We start from the raw sequence: 24,024 nt of genomic DNA, 5'->3' as shown, positions 1-24,024 counted from the left end.
TTTAACTTACTGTGTGCGTCACACACATAGATATGAAGGAGTTGCTTTAGATGTATATATAATGTGGGAAAATATTACGTTTTGATAGATTTATGATGAAGGCTAGAGAACATAATCTCTTAATGCATCCACCTGCCACGCATAAACATTCATTCTGCAGATGTTGACATGACTGCATAGGTGGTGTTGGGCATGATGTCAGGTACATGGCTAGCTAGTGTACTCCCACCGCCATGTTCAGCGAACATGTGACCCCCAATGAGTGCAAGGGGCTATGAAATATGGTTTGCTATGCGAAAAGGTGGTAATTCTAGACAATGATTGCATAAAGTAGCAGTCATAACAATTTTTTAAGACCACCAAAGTTTTGTCAGTCTCCACCAAAGTCATATTGCCCTTTTAATTAAGAAACAAGCTGACTGGTTTTTTCTTCTTCATAATTTCAGTGTAAAGAGACACTCAGTTAAACTAACAAGCTCTCTATATTTTTAAATAACCAAAATATTGGTTTTGGCTTTAGGAAAGACAGTCTGCTAAAGCCGATTTATGATTCTCACGTGGGTTTTCATAAATCAGGGTCAGATTTTGTTCAAACTCCAGAGTCACTTATTTATTCATATGCTACGGCTTTCTAATTATTGTATCCTAAATATATACCTGCTGCTAAACTGTTGGCATGGCTCCTTATCAAAGAACATGGCTGCAATCCTAATTGATTTCAATGGGACTGAGAATGTGGTTTTGGGACTGAGGTCTGTTTCATTTATTGAGTAAAATGCTTCCCTCAAACTTCAAAAGCAAAGAGTTCAAATCCCTGTAAGAATTAACTGTTTTTAATTAAAAATACATCAAATATTGTGGAAGTTAACTAAATCACAACATTTTAAAACCTCCATTAGTTTAATCTTTCAAAAGTATCTGCCACCTAAAACAGTTTGTTTTCAGTATATAGCCCTTAGGGATTAAAAAACAAACTAGCATCCTTAGGGATTTTTTTAAAAAAATCTGGGAAGCTTCCTTTTAAACGCCTTTAAAAAATTTTTTTCATATATGGTCCTGTTACTTAGGATAGTAAATAAATGTAAGAACAATACGTTCCTTTTAGCAAAGTTGTTAAATATCTAATAACCTCAAAAACAAAACTTTTTTTAAAATGCCAATTCTACTCCCCAGGAGAACAAAGGCCTAAAGCTGGAGTTCAAACAGACTTATTGCAAAAAAGCAATTTCCAACTGTTTGGCCTAGGAGGGCAAAGTCACATTATGTTGGCAGCACAGGAGCTGCAATACCACAAATTCTTATGCCGGAGGGATTGACATGCAAAAGGCAGCTCCTTCCCACGCCAACTCTGTTGCACTTTCAGAAACAACAACACTGATGTTGGCAGGAAGTGTACTGTTTGCTTGGCACGAGGCCTCTCACATTACCCTGGCAATGCAGAGTGAAATGGTGCTAGTGTTACTCCTACACTGGATGTCTAAGGTGAGAAGATCACTAATGTTTCATAGCTCTCCTGTTTACCCCTTCTTTCTTTTCCAAAAACTGCACATCAAATACTAGTAAGTGCAATGATGACCCCAACTTTGATGATCCCAATGATGACAACCTACGTTGTTAACATGATCTCAGGAGAATGAAATTTTGTTTTTTTTAAAAAAAATTATTGGTTTTTAAAATACAAAATTAAAAAACATACCACACAATTATCACAAATACATTCATTATTGGACTTCCAACAGCACCTCTGATAATCCTCCGTCTTAAACACTTCTTCTGCATTTCTTAACTTAATATTGCCTTTAGATCTCATAACATATCATCTCTCCTTCTCCATTTTTACAGTATTTCTAATGTTATCCCTCACAGAACTTCTTGCAAATCTACAAACGTTGTCTGATCATCACATATACTTTTCAAATAATCCGTAAATTTACTCCAGTCTTCGGTAAATTTCTGGTCGCACCTGTTTCGGATCCTTCCCGTTAGTATGTTGAGTTCTGCATAGTCCATTAATTTCATCCTCCATTCTTCCATCGTTGGTAATTCTTCTAGAGAATGAAATTTTGACTGGAGGAACAGCAAGGCAAAGGAGGTCAGACTCTTCAACTGCTAGTCGTTTCCTTCTAAATTATCACCCTGGCTCATCTCTGACGCCTGCCTACTTATTTAAGGGTTTATAAACCACGTCCCAAGAAAATGTTTCCAAAGTGTTGTGCAAGCAGAACCGATGGCTGAGCTCTAACATTTGTGTGCTTTAACTGACGCCACGGACAGGAATGTTACCTAGAACAGCACATGCTTCCTGCTCCAACTTGGAAACTTGAAATGGTGAGGAATTTATTCAGTCATGAGACTAAATCTTCAAAAGGAGGTATTAGACAATCATTGTCTTGTGGTAAAATGTTCCTTTCTAGTTGTTGGTGTGTTTTTTTAAGTGCACTTGTGATGAAATAGATATTTAACCACCTTCTGGAAAATGATTTGTAAGGCAAGATGAGTGAGTTTTACTGCTGATTGCTTCTGATTTACTGCTAAGACTCCCCATTACATAGAATCATAGAATTGTATAGTTGGAAGGGACCATGAGGGTCAATGAAATACTTGCGAAACCTTCAAGCATTGTGCACTCTGATCCTACACGAATTACAAGGAAGTTCCACTGAAGACAGTACCATATAATTCCACAACAGCTACAATTCAGTGATAAGGCTACTTTTCACTTGCTGGCATTCTCCTGACAAATAAAACCTGCTGGGACGTGCCAGTTGGCAAGAACCTGCTGTGTCAAAAGAGTAGGTAGCATGTTGCCTGGATCATAGGCACATGCTGTTGTCCACCTGGTTGACTTTTGGATAAATATAATGTAAAACAAGGTAAAAAGGTAAACACTGAAATGTTTTGGACAGCACCCTTTCTCTTCCAGAAGTTACATTTAACATTACTTTTCAGACCCAGAAAAAGTTGCATTAACTCATCTCCCCTCTTGCAATTCCAATCGTATGAGTGAGGGGACAACTGGGGTTTACTCATTTACCCCACACTCCCTGTTGCATTCTCAGTGATCTCTCTCTCTCGCCTTCATGTTTGGGATAAACCTTCATAGCAAAGAGTTTGCCGTACTCATGTAGGTGCCCCCCACAATTTAGAACCCGACATGGTCACAAGTACAGAAGTATATCCCAAACACATAGAAGACTGCAGAGATGGGCTACTGGTAATGTGACAGAGAGGGCAGGGGCAACAAGCCCACCCCAGCTGTCTCCCCACTCATATGAATTATGTGACAGGAGCAAGTTTATAAACTTGTCAAGTCTCCACATCTAATCACTGACTACTAGAAACAGCCCACCTGTAAAATAAGTGATGGTCCCAGCATAGCACACCACTGAATAGGCATACTGTAACCTGTAGGCCAGTTTAATGCCACTGTATCTTGAAATAGCAAAATTATAGCATCACATGCCACAGATCTGAGTAGTGAGCTATACATGGTGAGTTCTGGCACCTCTTTTTCGAGAAAAATAGAGAGAAAGACCTTGTTGGATGGGTTTTGTTTGTAGCTGCTTTTAAATCTCTGTGCCAATGTTGTGTGTACAAGTCAGAAGTCTGTCCTGACTGCTGAAATTTCTTGAGTGAAGGCACACACAGAAATACAGTTTTGTCCCTTTGTTTACAACTGAGACAATGTTTTCCTCAGGACACTTGTAGCTCAAATTTGCCACTACTGTATACTGCACAGTTCATATAGGGATAAATGTTGTACTGAAAATGATGTACAGTACTGTGGAAATCCAAAGCCATCACTACAATGACTTTTAGGCTCCAGCTAGCATTGCTTAAGGCTTGTAACAATGTTTAATATTGAGTACAATTTCATTTTCAGATGCTGAAAGCTTAACTCACCACCTCACATTGCTATTTTTAAAAAAACACACACTGTTATTCAGCTAAATTTGCATCAGTAGAGAAAAAAATTGGCACTTTGTAAGAACTCAGGGCCAAGTTTATGAAATTATTTTGGAGGGGGAAAATCCATTTGACTTCAACTGCTTCAGAAAATAAAAGGAAGATTAATAACGTTGCCCTTCTTTAACCTCTCTTGCCAGCAGGATTATACAGACTTAAGCTGTAACTGACCATAACCATCTTAAGCCACACATACCTATATTAGGTGCACTGCTTGGTGCTAATACGTTTTCTTCTTTCCTGTCCTTTGATTGCCTAACCCAGGGGTCTGCAACCCGCGGCTCCGGAGCCGCATGTGTCTCTTTTACACCTTTGCCGTGGCTCCGGAGCGGATACTAGCGAGGGGAGGAGGCGCATTGTGCGCCCCAACACTCCCCACTGTGGCGGGCACTGTACTGGCTGTGATGTCACATGGGGACGGTGCGTGCGTTAGTCACGCACCGTCCCGACGTCACCTTCCCGCCTGCCCGCTACATTGTAAGGGGCATGTACGCTGGTCACTGCATTGAAAGGGGGCATGTACGCTGGTCACTGTTTTGAAGGGGAGTGAAGAACACACACACACAAAAAGGTAACTTGTTAATTCAACATTTCTATGAGGAGGAGTAATTCTGAGGGGTCAAACAAAGGAATAATAAAAAAGTGACAAAAAAAGGTTATTTTCATAATGACGAGTTTTGCGGCTCCCAGTTGTTTTTTCTTCGGAAACGGGTCCAAGTGGCTCTTTTTGTCTTAAAGGTTGCAGACCCCTGGCCTAACCCATGTTCTGACCACTGCAACTAGTTTCTGATCTAGGATAAATCAGAAATCCTGGTTAGTTGTAACTGTGGTTTTGTATCCATGCCAATGTAATGGTTAACCCTGGTTAAGCTCAGCCAGGGAAGGGTGGAAACTTGTGCTCCAGGAAAAGGCTATGGAGGGAAAGGGAATGTATGTCATAGCTCACTTCTGATCGCTTAACCATGGTTAATAAACCAGGTGGATTAAGCAAGCAACATCATTGCACCTGTATTTCTCTGTTTCTCTCTCTCTCTCGCTCGCTTTCTCTCTTTCTCTCTCAAAATACCCCACATTTAAAAGAAAATGGTAGTCGTGCTGTTGGTATTGCCCACTGTAACTCAGGATACACGATCCAGTTATAGGCCACTACCATATGAAGACCAGTTTGTTAATCAGCGAGGTAGACTTTGAAAAGCAGCTGAAGGAGGAATCTGTTAGGAAACTTTGCACAGGGTTTTTTGCAACAAAAGAGAGAAAATGCTGGGAACATATTGGGCATCTTGTCAGTCTTTGGATAAGTAATTCAGTACGGATGGCTTTTCAAAGTTAATCAGGACCCTTTAAATAGGTGTGCATTTAAAACACACCCTCATGGGTGCAATATGCATAGCTGTCAACGTTTCCCTTTTTTAAAGGGAAATTCCCTTATTCCGAATAGGATTCCTCGCAAGAAAAGGGAAAAGTTCACAGCTATGGCAATATGTATGATGCCAGGTTCTTCCATTTCCCCTAACTTCTTCAAAATACGCATTATGTTACCTACTGGTGTAGTTGCTGAAACCATTATACCACTGTTTTGAAAGCAACACTTTGAAAGCAACACAGAGTTTCATGGTTTCCATACAGCAAGAGGGCATGTATTACTTTCACAATGTGAAAACATGTCATGTTCTGGAAAAACAGTACTATCCTGATGAAACTAAGGCGTGAAAATCAACAATGTAAATAAACAAATAGAGCACCTTCATTAAAGGCAATACTGAACATGCTATTAGCATTAGTGGGGAAGAAAGTCACTGATGCAGCCAGATTGTACTCCCTATGGTGGCAAGTCCCCTAATACAACTTTTTCTGAAGTAACTACTTGGACAATGGATTCTTCACATTTCCACATCAATTGAGTTTGTTTGTTTTTTAAGTCCTCATGAAAATTCATCAACGTTTTATAGGGAATTTATCCTAATATACACATTTGTATGCACTCGTATGTTATTTTCAGTAACATATGCATTGATATGCATACTTTACCCTAGTATATACCTTTTTGTACACATTAATTGGCTGGAGAGCTGCATCGCAAAATTCAGAGATTTTGAAGAATGGCTGCCTTTCAGTTCAGAAAGTGCAAATTAGGCAGAATCATCTTTAAATGTGAACTGGGTTGAATTTCTCTTCCTTGGAACAAACTGGGTCAAGTGGCTTTTTCTATTTATGCAGCTCCCCAAATTGAAAATAACAATCGCTATGGTCTAATATGAATACAGATTAAACCAGATAATTTAGCTTCAATAAGAGCACATATGCAGCATTCTGCTTGATGAGGCCAAAGGCCCATCTGGCCCAACAGCAGCCAACCAGATGAATGTCTGTGCAGAGCTGAGCACAACAGCCCTCTCCCCACTCCCCAATAACAGCAACTGGTATTGAGAGGATTTTGTAAGGAGAGAGGTATTGAGAGGTATTTTGTAAAGTGAGAGGTAGAAGAGAAGAACGCCCAGTAATAAAACCAATACATTTGGCTGACCAGAATAATAATGGGATTCCACATGACACCTCTATCTCCTCTATCACCTCTATCTGTCCATGCCCAGCACTCCACTGAGTTTCCACACAGAGCTACTCAAAGAAGACCACTTAGTATTGCTGGCAGTACCTTCAGAGTAGAGGGTTCATGAATTGCATTCCTACTGCTACTTTTACAACTGGGATACTCAGAAGTAAGTCCAAGGAGGTTTACTTTCTAGTAATCATGCTTAAGGAGCACAGCTAATACTTCACTTTACGGCTGGCAAACAAAATGGTGGATAGGCTGGCCAGCTGAAAAGCGGGAGGGAGCTTTCGTTGGGCAAGCAACACCTGATGAAATTCCTTCTACTACACAACTATTCAACGTGTGGGAGCTCCTGCCTTCCTCCAAGTTTTCAAAATGTGCAAATTTCAGAGTTGTAAAGTTTCCAACTGTACTTTCAGAAAGCTATGCATAATTAATAATATACTGCCAGAAAAGTGATTGCGGAGGAAAATGTAGGGTGCAATTTGCGGATGAATAACTATTACACAGCAAATTCTTCAGGACTAGCACCGGCTTCTAATGAATGTGAAATGTCTAGAAAAATTGTCCTTAATAAACAATTGTAAATGGCAATCCAATGCAAAATCGAGGGATGCCATAGCAATCTGCCAGGTTCAATTTCCAGTGAGGGTATTGTTTTTTCCACTAGGAGAAGACAATTATCCTGAACCTCCCTTATGTCCAATTCCATCCAATTTACTTTCCATCAAGGGGGGGGGGAATCTTTACCTTACACTGGCTTGGTTGGTACAAAGGAAAAAGTGGGCTGAATAAATATATAGGCTTCAAGACAGATTTTCCTTTCTGAAATATAAAAGTAGTCTGGGAGAAAGTCCATGATGGTTCTATTGTGTTTCTCCACAGAAATGTAATCATCCCTAACAAAGACTTTATACCAGACTACAGCAATACATAGTCTTTAGGGGTTTGGGTGTGTGGTTTTTTTGTGGTTTTTTGGGTGCATGTGTATGGGGAAATATTTCAGTGCAGATTTTTAAGAAAGTCTTACTTTACCACCACCTGTGACTGAGATCAGAAAATTAGCTATTGAAAGGGAAAATGTGGGCTTTAATGGTATTTGTTGTGCATTCAGCAATGATATTAGCTTCAACATCATGTTCCTGGTATGACATGATTATCCAATTGTTTTAAAAGCATCTTTCAAATTCAGTTTCTAAAAGCCAAGCATTTTATGGGTCAGAAGCAGCCCTTTTTTAAAAAAACAAACCACTTTGCTGAACCAAGGATTGATTAGGTTCACAAATTAGGCTGTGGAGCAGAGGAAGCTGCACAATTCAGCTTTAAAAACCAACATCCTATTTAAATGCATTTCCATCTCTGGCCCCGACACAGCTCTTATTTCTCTTCGTAGCCCTTGTTATGGACAGACCAGAGAAGAGACAAACTATGAAATCCTAAGCCTGTTTATTCAGAAGTTTAATTGGGTTCAATGGAGTCCTTACACCCAAGTGTGCATAAGCTAGAATTGCAACCTACATCTTGCTCCTGAGTCGTTTCCAACAACTGGTGAGCATTACCATGGATTATCTGTGATAGGTCCTATGTGCACAGAGCCTAGGCTTCTACATAGAATCAGGCAGTGCTTTTTCTCGGGAGACGCGCACCCCTAAACATTTTGTGAATCTAAGTTTGGCCTCAGTGAGCGGCAGTATTTCAATATGAGTAGGAAAATGAGCGTACCCCTAAAAATCATTTTTTTAAAAAAGAAAAAAAGCACTGGAACCAGGACTTGTGTTCAGCACAGAGGGGCAGATGTCCACAGCAGAGGACTCTTGCACTTTATTAATGCTGTGCTGAAACTTGCCCTCCAGTTTCTTGGAAGTTGCATTTACCTGCAAAAGAAGCTTCCATTTTCCTACTTCATTCACAAAGCCCTTTGGAATTTCAATGAGTTCGGGGTTGAGATGGCCTTATCGTTATGAGATAGATGGCCAAAAGCTGGTACACACTGCTTTCTTTGCAGTAAACACTGTCCCTGGCAGCCACATTCTTAATTAGGCTCTCTGATCTCTAGAACAGTGTTTCCCAACCTTTTTTGGGCAAAGGCACACTTGTTTGATGAAAAAAATCTCGCGGCACACCACCATTACAGCCCCGTGACATCAGCGCGCAGCGTCACGCCGGGAGGGACGCACGAAAGTGAAAGTTTTCAATTTTTTTCCCTCCCCCTTGCCGGGGAACCTCCAAGTTTTGGGGGCGGGGGGGGGGAGGAGGCAGCAAAGCGAGGGACTGAGGGATGGCGGCAGCTGAGGCGGCGGCGGCTGTTGTGGTGGTGGCGGCGATAGCGGGCGGAGGAGGGGGCGGCGGTGGGGCCGAGGTGGCCGGCGGCGGCGGGGGAGGCGGCGGCGGGTGGAGCAGGAGGGCGGCCGAGGCCGGTGAGGGAGTAGGGTTGCCCGGGGCTTGAGGAGCCGTCGCCGGGAGTTGCTGCTGCTGTTGTTGCTGCTGCTGCCCGGACATGCCAGCCTCCTCCTCGTCCGCTGTCTCGCGCTCCTCCCTTTTGCACGCGCTGCCCCGCCGCCGCCCCATTGGCTGGGTCCTGTCAGCTGATCCTGTGTTATTTCCTGTGTGTGTGTGAGGGGAGAATGGAGAGAGAAACCTCTGCACCACCACCGCGGAGCCGCCCCCGGCTCGACGCGGATCCTCGCCGCCGCTGCCTCTCACCGCCCGCCTCGCCCGCCTCCCTCCCACGGCACACCAGCCAACGTCTCACGGCACACTAGTGTGCCGCGGAACACCGGTTGGGAAACACTGCTCTAGAATATAAAAACACCCCCCCCTACATTTTCACTTGTTTATAAGTCTGAGAAATTTTCTGTCATTGGCCACTACAGGAGATGCAGAAACAATCTGCTGTCTCTACATCACAGCCAGTTACAAATCACTTTGCAGAGCAGTTCCTACCCCCATCATTTGGGGGAGCTGTTTTAAAAAGCAAAGTAACAATGCTGGCATATAAAGCTAGGAAAGGGTTAAGCAGAATGATATCAGCTGCACCTGGCAATCAGAAGAGTCCCTCATGACCTGTTAAGAAACTTCAGAGCATAGGCTGCAGTTCTCAATATCTGTTTACCAACCCAGTACTGTATATGTATTTTCACATGCATACATTTGCAATACCTTGCTCTTCTGAATCGGTATCGATCCATCAGTTTGTTCCCTCGCTTTTAGAGCAAACAGGCTACCAAACCAGCAACGGTGAGTCTATTTATTTTCTTATATATATATTATATGTAGGTTTTATTTTCTACAGTGGAGTGGAGAAGGAAAGAGACTGAAAGGTTAGGAAAGCCTGAGGCAAGGATATTCCCTTTGTTCTCCATGTGTGCAACCTTAGAGGAAGATGCAAAAAGTAAGCAACCAAGTATTATTTGTAAAAGGGGCTGGGAATGTTTTCTGCAGAAAGAATATGTCTCTTTGTGTGTAAGTAACTGCAGTATGGTCAATCTTTCCAGCATGGAGCTGTGTAATCAATAGTAATGTTTCTCAGAATGTAGGCCAAGCCCCTTTCAGGTAGGCCACAGTGCCTGCCCCAACCCTTACCTGGGCCTCAGATTTTTGATGCTCCACTGTCAACACCACAAGTCTTAGCTGAGCAAAGGTGGCCAGGAAATGGAGAAGTTTCAGTAGGGATGTTGGAAAGAAAGGCTTCCCTCCTCTGAAGCAAAAGGGCCACGGGAAAGGTTGAAGGAAAGTAAAAATCGAGCTAGAAATTTAATGAGCTATTTTGTTGTTTAAACTCGGAATAGAAAATAAAAATAAAAGAAATAATGTGTTGTAGGAGGAAGAAATGAACGTTGCAATGTGACTGTGAAAAGAGAACAGGAGAAGAATGCTTTTTGATACATGCAGGATTGTGAAGAGAACAAGGGATAGCAAATTTTTGAGTTAGTGGATCAGCTGTGCAGAAGGGAGAGACTGGCTTATATTGCCTCCCCTGTAGTTGAACTATAGAGCAACTTGCCGGAAGGAAAATGCTTTGGCTGTCTGCAACAATGGATTGACTATTGGTAGAAGGTTATACAGTATTGGTAATCATCTGTTGATTATGTGGAATGCTTGTCTGCATCTGCCACCATTTTGTGACTTCTGGTCCTCAGTAATTTTCATCTCTCTTAAATGGGCCCTGTAGGTAGAAAGTTTGAGACCCATAACAACAGTTTGTATGCATAGGGACTGCATTTCTTTGGGTGTTGTGAGCTTTATACCTTTCTTCTTAGTTTCTCTGACATGTGAAAAACAACCACTACCACCAGCCAATGAAGGCTGCATTTCAGTGTTTTGAATTTAATCCCCTGCATATTTACTTTGAACAAAGCTCAGTGTGTTCAATAGCCCTCACTCCAAAAAGTGGTGTGTGCGTGTTTTATACCCAGACCACACTAAGGATTCGGCTACATTGGCAAAGAAAAAGCACTTTATATGCATTGAATATGCATTATAACACTGTAACACCAGGTGGCGGTGTGGAGTTCTGTTCTTGCCAATCCAATTTCTCACACAAAGTTTACAACTCGTTTAACTGAAACACTTCTTTGATGTGTCTACATCCAGCCTATGCAAGAGTTTCTGCCTAGCCTACTTCAGAGTTGGAGCAAAGATGGTAACTGATGTGATTAATAACCATTTTTATAACTTGGAGACAAGCAGTACAGTGATACCTTGGGTTACAAATGCTTCTGGTTACAGACGCTTCAGGTTACAGACTCCGCTAACCTGGAAGTAGTACCTCAGGTTAAGAACTTCAGGATGAGAACAGAAATCGCGTGGCAGCGGGAGGCCCCATTAGCTAAAGTGGTACCTCAGCTTAAGAACAGTTTCAGGTTAAGAACAGACCTCCGGAACGAATTAAGTACTTAACCCAAGGTACCACTGTATATTTCAGTAGTAAGTGGCAGAAGTCTGCAGTGCGGCAAAGATCTCCAGCCCTGGCAAGATTAAAGTATGCTCACTTTCTCCTGTTGTACCTGCTTTTCTTACCTCTTCAGACTACTCTAAAGGAAGTCATTCAAAAGCATGGCCAAGACCTATATTTGGTTGTGCCTTTACAGTTAGAAAATGTAGTTGCTTATAACAGGGCAGGGCAGAAGAAAAGCAAGCTGGGAGTATGGGATGGGCCCACTTTTTATTTCTCTGGTGAGGCCCCTATGTGCAGCTGTGTAACAGATGGAACAGTTATAGCCTTTCTCAGTATAAAGATGTGATGGCAGGGATACTATTCTTCTTGGTTCCAACACTGTTGGTCTGCTGTTAGTCCTATTGTGGAAGAAGAATGTAAATGCTGTAGTCTAGTTGCTTGGGATTTTAAACTGAATATATTACAATGCATTCACCAGCAGTTGCTTTACCTCTACATGTGAAATTTGAGAAAATATTTTTTAAAAAAATATCTTAAGAGTACTTGTGCAATTTTCTGCTGCCAAATACAATATTAAAAAACAGGCAAAGCCTTACCTGCCCATGATTTCTTATAGCCTGGGATACACACACATTAGGTTGCTAACTGGCTCTTCCAAGCTGGATTGGGTCACTGATTTCCAAACTAAGACTGCCTACTTTGCTTGGATAGTCAGCCAGGAACCAACACAAGACATTGCTGCCACTACCAGAGATGCTGTTTTAGAAACTTTTCAGCAACGGTTTACAGTACTACCATCTTACAAGTCTACTCTTGACCTCTTTCTGTCAGCAATCCCCATGATGAGTTGCATCTGGAAAAATAGTTTCTTCTATTATTTATGAAAATGTATTCACCCTAAAACTTCCACTCCTATGAGATGCGTAGGGCAACTAAAAAATTAGGTACAAAGTGATCAATCCATTAAAACAGTTAAAACACCATTGATCACTACCAGCAGCAGAAACAAAAACAAAAAAGCCAGCCAGTTCAACAAACTGGGGCAGTCATATTAGTGTTTCCATATAATGTATGTCTCCACAAAAATGGCCTGCTACTGAAAGGCACCTAAAATTGTGGTATGCAGGATCTCCCAGAGCAGAGCATCTGGACACCACGGTTGTGTAGGTTTTGTTCCACACCCTCACTCTCCACAATCTGGGTAGCACTGATAAGGCCTTATTCAAAATCCTTACCCTCCACACCCAACAGGGTAGCAGACTGTGGAACAAGCTTCCCTACAATTGCCATGGAGGAGGAGGAGTAGTTTGGATTTGATATCCCGCCTTTCACTCCCTTTAAGGAGTCTCAAAGCGGCTAACATTCTCCTTTCCCTTCCTCCCCCACAACAAACACTCTGTGAGGTGGGTGGGGCTGAGAGACTTCAAAGAAGTGTGACTGGCCCAAGGTCACCCAGCAGCTGCATGTGGAGGAGCGGAGACGCGAACCCAGTTCCCCAGATTACGAAACTACCGCTCTTAACCACTACACCACACTGCCTCTTGGGGTGGGGTGGGGCAGATTCTTGTGGAAGCACATTGTATTTTTACACAGCTGCTGTGGCTAGGAAGCCTATGTGAAAAAAAAGACTCATGCACGTTGAATAGTTCTGTAGAGGACGGGATTTCAGCAGATGGCAAGCTGCACCTGGTGAAATTCCCTTTTCCACTCAACTATTTAATGCTCTTGAGTCCTGCCCTTCTTTTCACATAGCCACCCTAATCAAAGCCCAGTTGTCTGACCACATCTGGTCAAGAAGCATTCTTGTGACCTAAGAAAAATGGAGAAGCATGTATCTATCGCTCCCCGAAGAAGCAGAACCACCACAGACACAGAAATAGGACAGACTTTGAAAAGCACTAATCATGTTCTTCAATCAATGCTTTAATTGCTCTTTATTTGTATTTGGCTTCTCCTGCCTAACAGGCAGCATTCGCTTCAGCCTAACAAAAGGGCTGTGCTCTAGGGAATGTCTGAAGCCATCATTCAAAAATCAGTGAAGAACATTGAGTTTTGGGATTAGAAGGGTCGGAGTGAAAAATGATTGATCCCTTGCAGCTCTCCAGGGAGTGTCTATGTTGCCGTAAACAAGATAAAAGAAAGTTTATCCCTGCAGAATCACATTTAAGGAAAAAATTGATTTCTGAACAAACTAGATTAACAGGAAAATCATTATCAGTAACTTAGATAAGTTGCAAACACCATTAACTTGAATGGTTTTTTTTAAAAGCTCACCTGAACTTTCACCACTTCCTGCCATACCCTTAATTAATCTTCTCTCCTGTAAGCATTGCTGGAAATTTAATTTGGAGAGGGATATGATGAAGCTTATGCAGCATTTGCACTCTACACATTTTTTTCCTCTTGGACAGATTTTATGGCAAACCAGTTCTGCTTTGCTGACTGGTTCATTGTCATAATGAAAGTGATAGGATGGTGGGTGAGATAAGGGAGCTTCATTACCCTCTGCCAACTCCGGCTGCACTGTTTACACCAATCTTACAGAGGTTGTAGAAAAGTGGCATGGCTTTACTGAATACCTGTGCATTAGAATTTAAGTAAAAGATCCTGGATAGTCAATTTGTGCCTTGCAAATGTTGTTGGACTCTCATTAGCCCCAATCGACCAGCATGGCCAGTAGGAACACAGGAAGCCACCTTAGACTGAATCAGACCTTTTGTCTCTCCAGTTTCCCTTCACACACAGCTGACCAGCCTGCCTGCATTGCTTCTGACTATATTATCTATATTTTAATCTGGTGACTGTCGTTTTGGCTTCTTGTTTCAGTGCCACTTTCCCTTGCTAAAAGGGCCCTCCCCCCACCTCCGTCTCCCTCAATTTATTTCTCTCATCCAGGGATAGCTTATCCTATAAGCATTAACAAGGCTGTCGTTTTCTGTGGCACTGTACTGTATCCCTCCTCATTTCTCTGTAGAAACTGCCTTCAAATTCACCTAAGGTACCTTGCTGTGCAACAACTCTACATGTCTATTTGGAACAGTTATCCATGCCGAGTTCAGTGGGACTTACTCCCTGGTAAAGGTGTCCAAGGCTACAGCCTACATCTCATTGCATGAGATTATTTATATTTTCCCATAGATGGCTAAACTACTGCCAGCTATTCGAACATGCCCTGAATGTTAGTGAAGAATCTGTCTTAAACAGCTGTGCAGGTGCACCTGAAATTTACAAGCGTCTCATCATTTTGATACATAACCATAACTAGATTTTATGGGGTGTGACTTGCTACATTAGCTTTCGTGTATTTAACAGTCATCATCTGCAGCTGCAGGAAGTTATGGGCATCCAAGTACGAGTTTATGGCCAATTACTTTTATCGGTAAGGGACCTCCCCCTCCAACAAACTTTCTGTGTTTCCCTTTTGTGGCCAGATGCAACTATATTGATAATTCATTGCTTGTTGACCAGGCAGGTTGCAAATCTAACCCAGCGAAGAATGACAGAAGTTTGCAACTGGGAAAAGGTTAGAAAATAATGAGAACTGCAGCTAGACATTTTCTCCAGTTCACTTTGCTGTGAGACTGGTTTGTGTAGTCTTCACTGTTGATAAGTTCGTAGCTTATGCAGCAATCCTAACCCCACTTACCTGGAAGTAAGCACCACTGAATAAACTGGTACATACTTTGGACATGGGTTGCAGCCTTAATTAATGTTTAAAAATAGGACAGAAAGAACATCATCACCAGATTCACATACATGAACGGGAAAGTATCAGAGCAGTAGTATTATGAGTGACTAGTATGACTGAAACCAGTGTGATGTAATGGTTAGATTGTTAGACTTAGACCAGAGACCCAAGCTCAAATCTTGCCTCAGCCATGAAGCTCACTAGGTGACTGGGCCGGTCACCATCTCCCAATGTAACCTCCTTTACAGTGTTGTTGTGAGGCTCACATAGAGAGGAAGGAAATAATGTACACTGCACTGAGCACCCTGGACTAAGTGCTTACTAATGAAGTGCATTTTTTATGGTGCATTTATTATGCAACTGTCTTGAATGGTCTTTTATAGGGAGATACTGCGAGCGACAATATATTGATGTCTTTCTGTTTTTCTTGTTTTGTCATTATTTATTGTGAACCACTTTGAGTATATAGAAAAGATGTATTAAAGCTGCTAAACGCCTATATCCACACCCACCCACAGTGATGTGCTAAACAAAACATTTACTGTATTCCATAGGAGTAAAGTGAGGGCAGTCTGCTAAATCTTGCAGCCACTTAAAAGGCATGAAGATGATGCTATGGGCAAGTCTGGGAGGAATTACTGTTACACAAACCTGTGACAATAGCCCAGATGTTATTCAGTAGCAGACTCTTCCTATTACCAAATCCAGGTACCAGAGCTTTTGGTAAAAGTTAATGAGAGCTTATGGACTCCATTCATGGAAGAAGCACACACTTTCTGGTTAAGGCTTAAATTTTGGTTCAGGAATATGGTGCTTGTTTGCAGCATTTATGTAACATTTTCAACAGTTGAATACATTTGACTTCCCTTTGCCCCCAAAAGGATGGTTGCCACCATCACCAACTGTGCTAGACAAAGTCCACGCAAAGGCTTTCCCCAACAGTCTGTTTAGTATATGTAACAAACACTACACCTCCAATTGGCATTACAGGAGTGGTATGCAAAAGTCACTGTTAAGAGAAACTGTGTATGTAAAAGCCTTTGGACTCCAGTCAGTGTGGGTTCAACCAAACAGGCAGAAAAGGGAGAGAGGGTGTAGAACATTAGAATTTAAGGGGAATAACTTTTACTAGATGCAATAGCCCATTCCCAAATCTTGCTTTTGGAAGAATAATAAAATACCTAATTAAAGATAGCTTGTTTGGCATGATAACACCATCAGAAAAGCAAAATGTATGCTCTGGCTCACACAAAGAAAAGCAAGGACAAATATAAAATGACCTAGAGGTTTTTGAAATTATGATTGGCTACACTGTAGTGTGGAAATACTAAATCAGGCATCTGTAAAACTGGATTAAATAGCATGGAAGATGTTTTCTTTGGTATCTGTTACATGCACTGACATGACTTCTTAATAATAATAACAACTATTTTCCAGGTCCAAATACAGGGCACCACAATACAACAAATCTCTGATTTGATAGTGAAAGTGATCCTAAAAAGTATTATGTCCTGAAAATGAGCCAATAGGACCTTACACTGTCAAGGTGAAAATATTGCAGAATTACTCCCTGCTGCTGAAATAGATGAGATAGTATTGTTAAGACAAATGGAAAAATGCTACTGCCATGAAGGAAATTATTCCTCCTAATGCATACCTGGACCAAGAAAGCCCTTTATTTTTTAGCGAATCTCTCACCAGAACCTATAAAGCAAATTAGGTTTTATATGCCTCTGACAGCTTTGCTTTTTAACATAAGATATTTGTTCCTTGGTGATTTATTTTTACATTTTTCAAGGTTACAAAGGGCAGAACTATATGATTTTGGATGTTCATGGACACACTTTAAGTCTGAATATACTGTACACATGTAAACAAGGTGTGCCTGTCTGTGAGGGTAAGGCTTCTTTTAGAGTTGGGCACGAAGGAACAATCAGAAATAGATTAGGACAAGTGTCCTTTGTGTTGATTGACCTTTTCAGTTTCTTCTGTCCCGCTCCCTCTCTCCAGCTGGCCACATTGCTTCACTCCTAAAGTATAATAAAATGTTTGCTTTTCCCATACAATAGTTTCCAGCCTTGCTTCACAATTCAAGAAACAATACCTCTCCCCACATGTTATGCCTAAATACACAAGGCCAGAAAATATGTAGGGGACCAAGCACATGTGCACTGACCCCACCCTCATGCCCCCCCCCCCGGCACTGCCTCTGGCACTCCCCAATCTCAAACGTTTAGTGCAACATGACCAAACATGGCCCCCTGCTGTTTTGGGACTACAATTCCCATCATCCCTGACTACTGATCCTGTTAGCTAGGGATGATGGGAGTTGTAGTCCCAAAACAGCTGGAGGGCCAAGTCTGGCCATGCCTGGTCTAAAAGGAGCTACTTGGTTGATTTGGCTAACTGCTTTTAAATGCCTCCCCATGATTGGTTAGTCTGCATTATCAGAGTTCCTGGTCTCAATGTGTCTTCTAAGTGTGTTCTAGGATGTCCTCCTCCTCCCCCCACTTAGCATAGGAAGGGTGGTGGTAGAGTGGATACACTTGGGCCATTGGAGACAAGGATGTCATGTTTCAGGGTGAATATCTGAAGAGGATACCTACACCATAGATATGTGTGCGTGTGTGAGAGATGAAAGGGCCTTGTGTATTTGATTTCCTGTGTGTGTCACACACATAGATATGAAGGAGTTGCTTTAAATGTATATATAATGTGTATATATATATATATATATATATATACAGTGGTGCCTCGCAAGACGAAATTAATTCGTTCCGCAAGTTTTTTCTTCTTGCGGGTTTTTCGTCTTGCGAAGCACGGTTTCCCATAGGAATGCATTGAAAATCAATTAATGCGTTCCTAGGGAAACCGCTTGCCAGGCTGGCGGTGCGGAGAAGGGCTTTTCTCCGCACCGCAAGCCTTCAGGACAGGTACGGGAACAGAGGGGAAGGGGCGCAGCGCTTTCCCTCTGTTCCCGGGGCTTGCGTGGGAGGAGGGTTTTTCCTCCCCACCGCCAACATTCAGAACAGCATTCTGAATGTTGGCGGTGGGAAGGAAAACCCTCCTCCCACCCCAAGTCTTCAGGAAAGCCATCCGATGCCGGGCGGCGGGAGAAGGCTTTCCCCCTCCCCCTCCCGGCATCGGAGCTTCGTCCCGATGCCGCGCGGCGGGGGGAGACGTTCCCCCTCCGCCGCCGGGCATCGGGGCTTCGTCCCGATGCCGCGCGGCGGGAGGAGACGTTCCCCCTCCGCCGCGCGGCGGCGGGAGGCTTTCCCCCTCCGCCGCCCGGCACCGGGGCTTCCTCCCGATGCCGCGCGGCGGCGGGAGGCTTTCCCCCTCCGCCGCCCGGCACCGGGGCTTCCTCCCGATGCCGCGCGGCGGCGGGAGGCTTTCCCCCTCCGCCGCCCGGCACCGGGGCTTCGTCCCGATGCCGCGCGGCGGCGGGAGGCTTTCCCCCTCCGCCGCCCGGCACCGGGGCTTCCTCCCGATGCCGCGCGGCGGCGGGAGGCTTTCCCCCTCCGCCGCCCGGCACCGGGGCTTCGTCCCGATGCCGCGCGGCGGGGGGAGACGTTCCCCCTCCGCCGCCCGGCACCGGGGCTTCCTCCCAATGCCGCGCGGCGGCGGGAGGCTTTCCCCCTCCGCCGCCCGGCACCGGGGCTTCGTCCCGATGCCGCGCGGCGGGGGGAGACGTTCCCCCTCCGCCGCCCGGCACCGGGGCTTCCTCCCGATGCCGCGCGGCGGCGGGAGGCTTTCCCCCTCCGCCGCCCGGCACCGGGGCTTCGTCCCGATGCCGCGCGGCTGGGGGAGACGTTCCCCCTCCGCCGCCCGGCACCGGGGCTTCCTCCCGATGCCGCGCGGCGGCGGGAGGCTTTCCCCCTCCGCCGCCCGGCACCGGGGCTTCGTCCCGATGCCGCGCGGCGACGGGAGGCTTTCCCCCACCGCCGCCCGGCACCGGGGCTTCGGCCCGATGCCGCGCGGCGGCGGGAGGCTTTCCCCCTCCGCCGCCCGGCATCGGAGCTTCGTTCCGAAGCCGGCGGCGGGAGGAGGTCCGAGGACAGTGGGGAAGACGCGCTGCGCTTCCCCGCTGTCCCTGAGATTTCCCTATGGGCTGTCGTCTTGCGAAGCAAGCCCATAGGGAAATTCGTTTTGCGAAGCGCCTCCAAAACGGAAAACCGTTTCGTCTAGCGGGTTTTCCGTCTTGCGAGGCGTTCGTCTTGCGGGGTACCACTGTATATAATCCCCACGATGGGGTGAGCTCCTGTTGTTCAGTCCCTGCTCCTGCCAACCTAGCAGTTCGAAAGCACAGCATGCAAGTAGATAAATAGGTACCGCTCTGGCGGGAAGGTAAATGGCATTTCCGTGCGCTGCTCTGGTTCGCCAGAAGCGGCTTAGTCATGCTGGCCACATGACCTGGAAGCTGTACACTGGCTCCCTTGACCAATAAAGTGAGATGAGCGCTGCAACCCCAGAGTCGGTCACGACTGGACCTAATGGTCAGGGGTCCCTTTACCCTTTACCTTTATAATGTGGGAAAACATTACGTTTTGATAGATTTATGATGAAGGCTAGAGAACATAATCTCCTACAGCTTATTAATTGTGCCTAATGCATTCCTCCTTTTGAAGAAATACTTGATCATTATCAAATGCAATTTCCAGTGGTTTCCTTGCCTACCCATACAGGTGCAAAGTGACACAAATGCTCCAGGTCTGGTTTTCTGCTCTGCAGAAATTGCCAGCCCTGTGTGGTGGTGCACTTATTAGCCTGTCATTTCTGCTGAGGTTGATGCTGTGCGATCCTGGCTGATTGTTGAAGTTGCCTATTAATATGCTTGCTGCAGGTTGCTAATGCAATTTAATCTCTATTAGAATATTAAACCAATAAAAATGTCATTTAAATACCTTTATAAACTCTCATTTTTAATTTCCTGGAGTCAGAGCTTAAGTTAACAGCTTAACTTTCTAATTCTGGTTTCTGGGTCACTATGGTTTCCCCATTACCAGCACTGAAGAAACAAATTTTAGAGAATGAGCAAATTCCATTATAGTTAATGGGAGGTCTTGCAAATCCATGTTGAATCAATATATGCAACTACAGGCAATTCCTGATTTGTGTGGGGCTTGCATTCCAGGTCTTTGTGCATTTGTGTGAAACCGTGTGCAATTGAAACACCCCATTCTGCCCCCACCCTGCCCCTGTTCCGCCCTTTTAGTGATGCCCTTTTTATGACATTCCCGGGTCACTTCCAGGTTTGACACTGTGTATGTGTGCCCAATTGCACACATATTGGTTGTGCCTAAAACAGTGGTTGCCTTGAACCTCATTGGTCAAGCAAATGTCACAGGGGCTGCCCCATCAGTTTCACTAAGGAAGACAGGTCTCTGCCTTATACCAATTAAATCATCGGTCCATATAGCTCAAGTATTTTTGACACTGAATGCCAGTGGCTCTCTCTAGAGTTTCAGACAGGAGCTGCTTCCAGCCCCAAAGTTCTTGGAGATGCCAGGGGTTGAACATCTTTTGCATGTAAAGCATGCATTTTAGCTACTCGGTTATAGCTAGTGTACGGAAAGTTCATTTTAAAAAGCAATTAGTACAAGTTACACCTTCCATAAAAGAATTAGTTCCAGTTCACCTCTCCTAAAAAAGGAACTGATTCTGTTACAGTTCTGTTTACTATTCAATTCATAATTCATTTGTGTGCTCCTTGGCTCCTGCTCCCCCCCCCCCCAAGGATCCAGAGTTTTACAAGCTGCTTTGCTGAAATTTACAATATACTTTTTAAGAAAACACACAAAAAAAATTGAAATTGAAATTCGGATATTAAGAAGGGGGGGGGGAATTAAAGGGTTCAGGAATTGTACAACACCCATAATTCCAACTGCAGGAAACAATCACTGTCCAGAGGTTTGGCTTCATTTAAAATAGCTAGGTGTTCCCTTATCACCTATTTTCTTAGCTTGTGCTGCAGCTGCCTCCTTGCACTGTTTGTTCTGTTATCCCCAGGATGGGCAAAGAGGCAAAGAAGGTGTTGAGCAGTTCCACCTTCTCTCTGTCACCCAACACTCTGCCCCATCTTCTCCACGCAGAGGACCTACTACTTGCTTGTTCTTCTTGCTTCAAACATAGCCAAAGAAACATTTATTATTATTTTTTAACCTCTCTAGCCAGCCTGAGCTCATTCTGAGCTTTGGCCTGCCTGACCTTCCTGCAACTGTTGACTACTCGGAACACATTCCTCCTTCATGATTCCTCCATTCTTCCATTTCTTATGCATGCCATTCTTACATCTCTGCTCATCTGTAAGCTCCAACCTCCATTTCAAACTGGTGTGCAATCCCTTTACCTACACCATTTCATCATTGCATTTGCAGCAATCACAGAAGCCATCAAAGTGAATGAATTTGGCGTGGTGTGTACACTGCTTACATGAATCACAGTGCAATATACAGCACTGACTAAGCAATCTGCACAAACAGCTTTCCATTACCAAGAGGGTAAAGGACTTATTAAAGCAGATGTGCCTTTACAACGGAGCATAATGGCGAGGGGGATTTTAAAGATTTGCATAAATCAACCAGTGGCACCTTTAGGTAGAAGGCAATGCATATAAATAAGAATACATTATATAATCCATAATACCACAACGAAACATTTGGCAACATTGCATCCATCAGGAATATGCAGCAATAAAATGTTAACAGCTAGTCAACCCTCACTCGACTTGTGAACCTGTTAAATATAAGAAATATCTTCCTTAAACCAAAGATCTGCATCTGGCAATAAAGCCAGTTAGGGTGATGGCTGGCCATAGAGGCCATCCTTGGTTTGTTCAAGGGTATGGGTTCCACGATAGATAAGGCACTGCTCCATAGTCTAGATAACTTCACCTGGGTGCAAAATGTGTTGCAACCTGAACATGACCTCATCAGCAGTTCTCAAAGAATGCGAGATGGGATAATGTTGTTCAAGGTTTTAAGCACCGATACTTTAAGGCGGCCTTGAAAACATTCAGGCAGCCAGTTTAGCTGGGTCAAAACTGGTGTTATATTCCCCAAATCTTGACCCCCTAATCAGGTGACAAATAGCAGCATTCTGGATGTGCTACAGTTTCTAGGAAGTTTTCAAATGTCCCTTCTAGATAGAGCACATGTTAGTAATCTGTTAGGCTGATCTTCTGGGTTGGGGAAAAATTCAACGGCCTTCTTTAGATGTGGCATTTTCCTCAGAATCACTGTAGGGAAGAAAACAGTTAAATTCCCCTTCTTGCCAGCTTTGATCCCCCTGGTTAACAACCCCAGCACCTGATGCAATTTGTGTGTGTGTGTGTGTGTGTGTATATATATATATATCACCCCTCTGAAGAGGTATTTAATGTCATGTGAAAGCAACATACATATTTCCGTAGGCAAAATGGGAGAGGGGTCATATCCAGAGCAGTTCTTACACAACATCTGGGTGGATTCAAGACTCATGATGCAACATTAGTGCACTGTGCAGGGTCACGGTTCTACAATTACTGCTTCATCAGTGTAGCTGTTTATGGATAACAATGGCCGTCAGGATATGCACTGAGTTTTGTAATGAAATAGATTTTTTTTTTTAATGCAGTCCTAACACCTCTAGCAGGCTTACTTTTGTGCATTATATGTAACTCGGGTTACGTACCGTCCTCCTTACGAATGCTTCAGGTAATGAGCTCCACTAACCCGGAAGTAGATGCCCCTAGTTGCGAACTTTGCCCCAGGATGAGAACGGAAATCGCCCACCAGCGGCACGGCAGCAGCAGAAGGTCCCATTAGCAAAAGCGCGCCTCATGTTAAGAACAGTTTCGGCTTAAGAACAGACCTCCAGAACAAATAAAGTTTGTAACCGGAGGTACCGCTGTATCTGTAAAAGTTTATGCTTTAGATCTATGTTCTGTAAAATAAAATAAAACAAACCATTAAAATATGTGATTTAAATACTGTTCAAACAAGATTTTCTCCTGGGAACATTTACTAATGTAAAGGGTTTGTTGCTTGCATGCGCTTCGGAGAAGTAAGGGGGAAATAACCATTTTATTCAGCCACTAAATATTTGAAGTCAGACAAGCTACAGAAAGGAAGTCATAAAGAGACCGAAACATTTATAGAAATGGAAAGGAGATTTTCATAACAACCTGATGAACCATAGAAACTTAAAAATAAAATCAGGGTAGTCACCTAAAGTGAACTAAAATCCAGAAATACAGTATTAATATTTAGAGGCAGTTCTGATATGAGTTTGAAGGAATTGTAAAGAAATTTTATTTGATTATCTGTGAACGCTTAAACATGTCACCCATTTTAAGGAGCAGGCAGTTGGACTTTATTACTTCATGCAGGTACCAAGGCTGCTGTGCTGTCCATCAGGAGGAGGAATTAATCAGTGTTGCATTTCCTTTGATTACCAGCAAAGGATCCTTTGGTGCCCCCCTGGCTTTTGAGGTCAGGAGTGTGTTTTCAGCCGGCCCTGATGTATTTGAGTAGCTGGCCACCTGCAGACAAAGATATTGGGAGATTTATGCAGGCATTAACGTCACTCAAGGCTTCACTACCACATTTTGAACAATGATAAAGACTGCATTTCATTCCCCAGCATCGTTTTGAAATGCAGATCCCCAGGAGAATGAGTCAGGTAAAGGAGTTCACATTTCAGAGGGTTAGCTCTCCAATTCCTCCACAGCTTCTCTAAAGAGTGAAATATGGCAAAAACCAAAACATTTCCTTTTAGTTCAGCAAGTTGCTGCTGCCTGTGTTCAGTGGAGGGAGCCACATAAACCTCACCACTTGCTTCTGGTGCTTTTCCATTCAAGAAAGCAATTCACAACTCTGCTGTTTGTCCCACACTAAACAACACTTCTTACTGTTCTTTTAAAGTGTAACAGGAATGACTGTG

At 43.7% G+C, this 24,024-nt stretch overlaps 1 long non-coding RNA gene across 1 annotated transcript in view; it reads left to right on the top strand.

Annotated features, from left to right (window-relative positions):
• Positions 1 to 9,525: 9,525 nt before the first annotated feature.
• Positions 9,526 to 24,024, top strand: part of LOC310703758 — a 65,006-nt gene continuing 50,507 nt past the window's right edge. Inside the window, exon 1 of the long non-coding RNA XR_014524351.1 lies at positions 9,526 to 9,754. This is a non-coding gene — a long non-coding RNA (uncharacterized lncRNA). The remainder of the gene's footprint in view (positions 9,755 to 24,024) is intronic.

Source organism: Podarcis liolepis (genome assembly GCF_965112155.1).
Source record: "Podarcis liolepis genome assembly, chromosome: 3".
NCBI lineage: Eukaryota > Metazoa > Chordata > Lepidosauria > Squamata > Lacertidae > Podarcis > Podarcis liolepis.
Note: the sequence above shows the minus strand (reverse complement) of the source record. Positions and strands in the feature narration are given on the sequence as shown.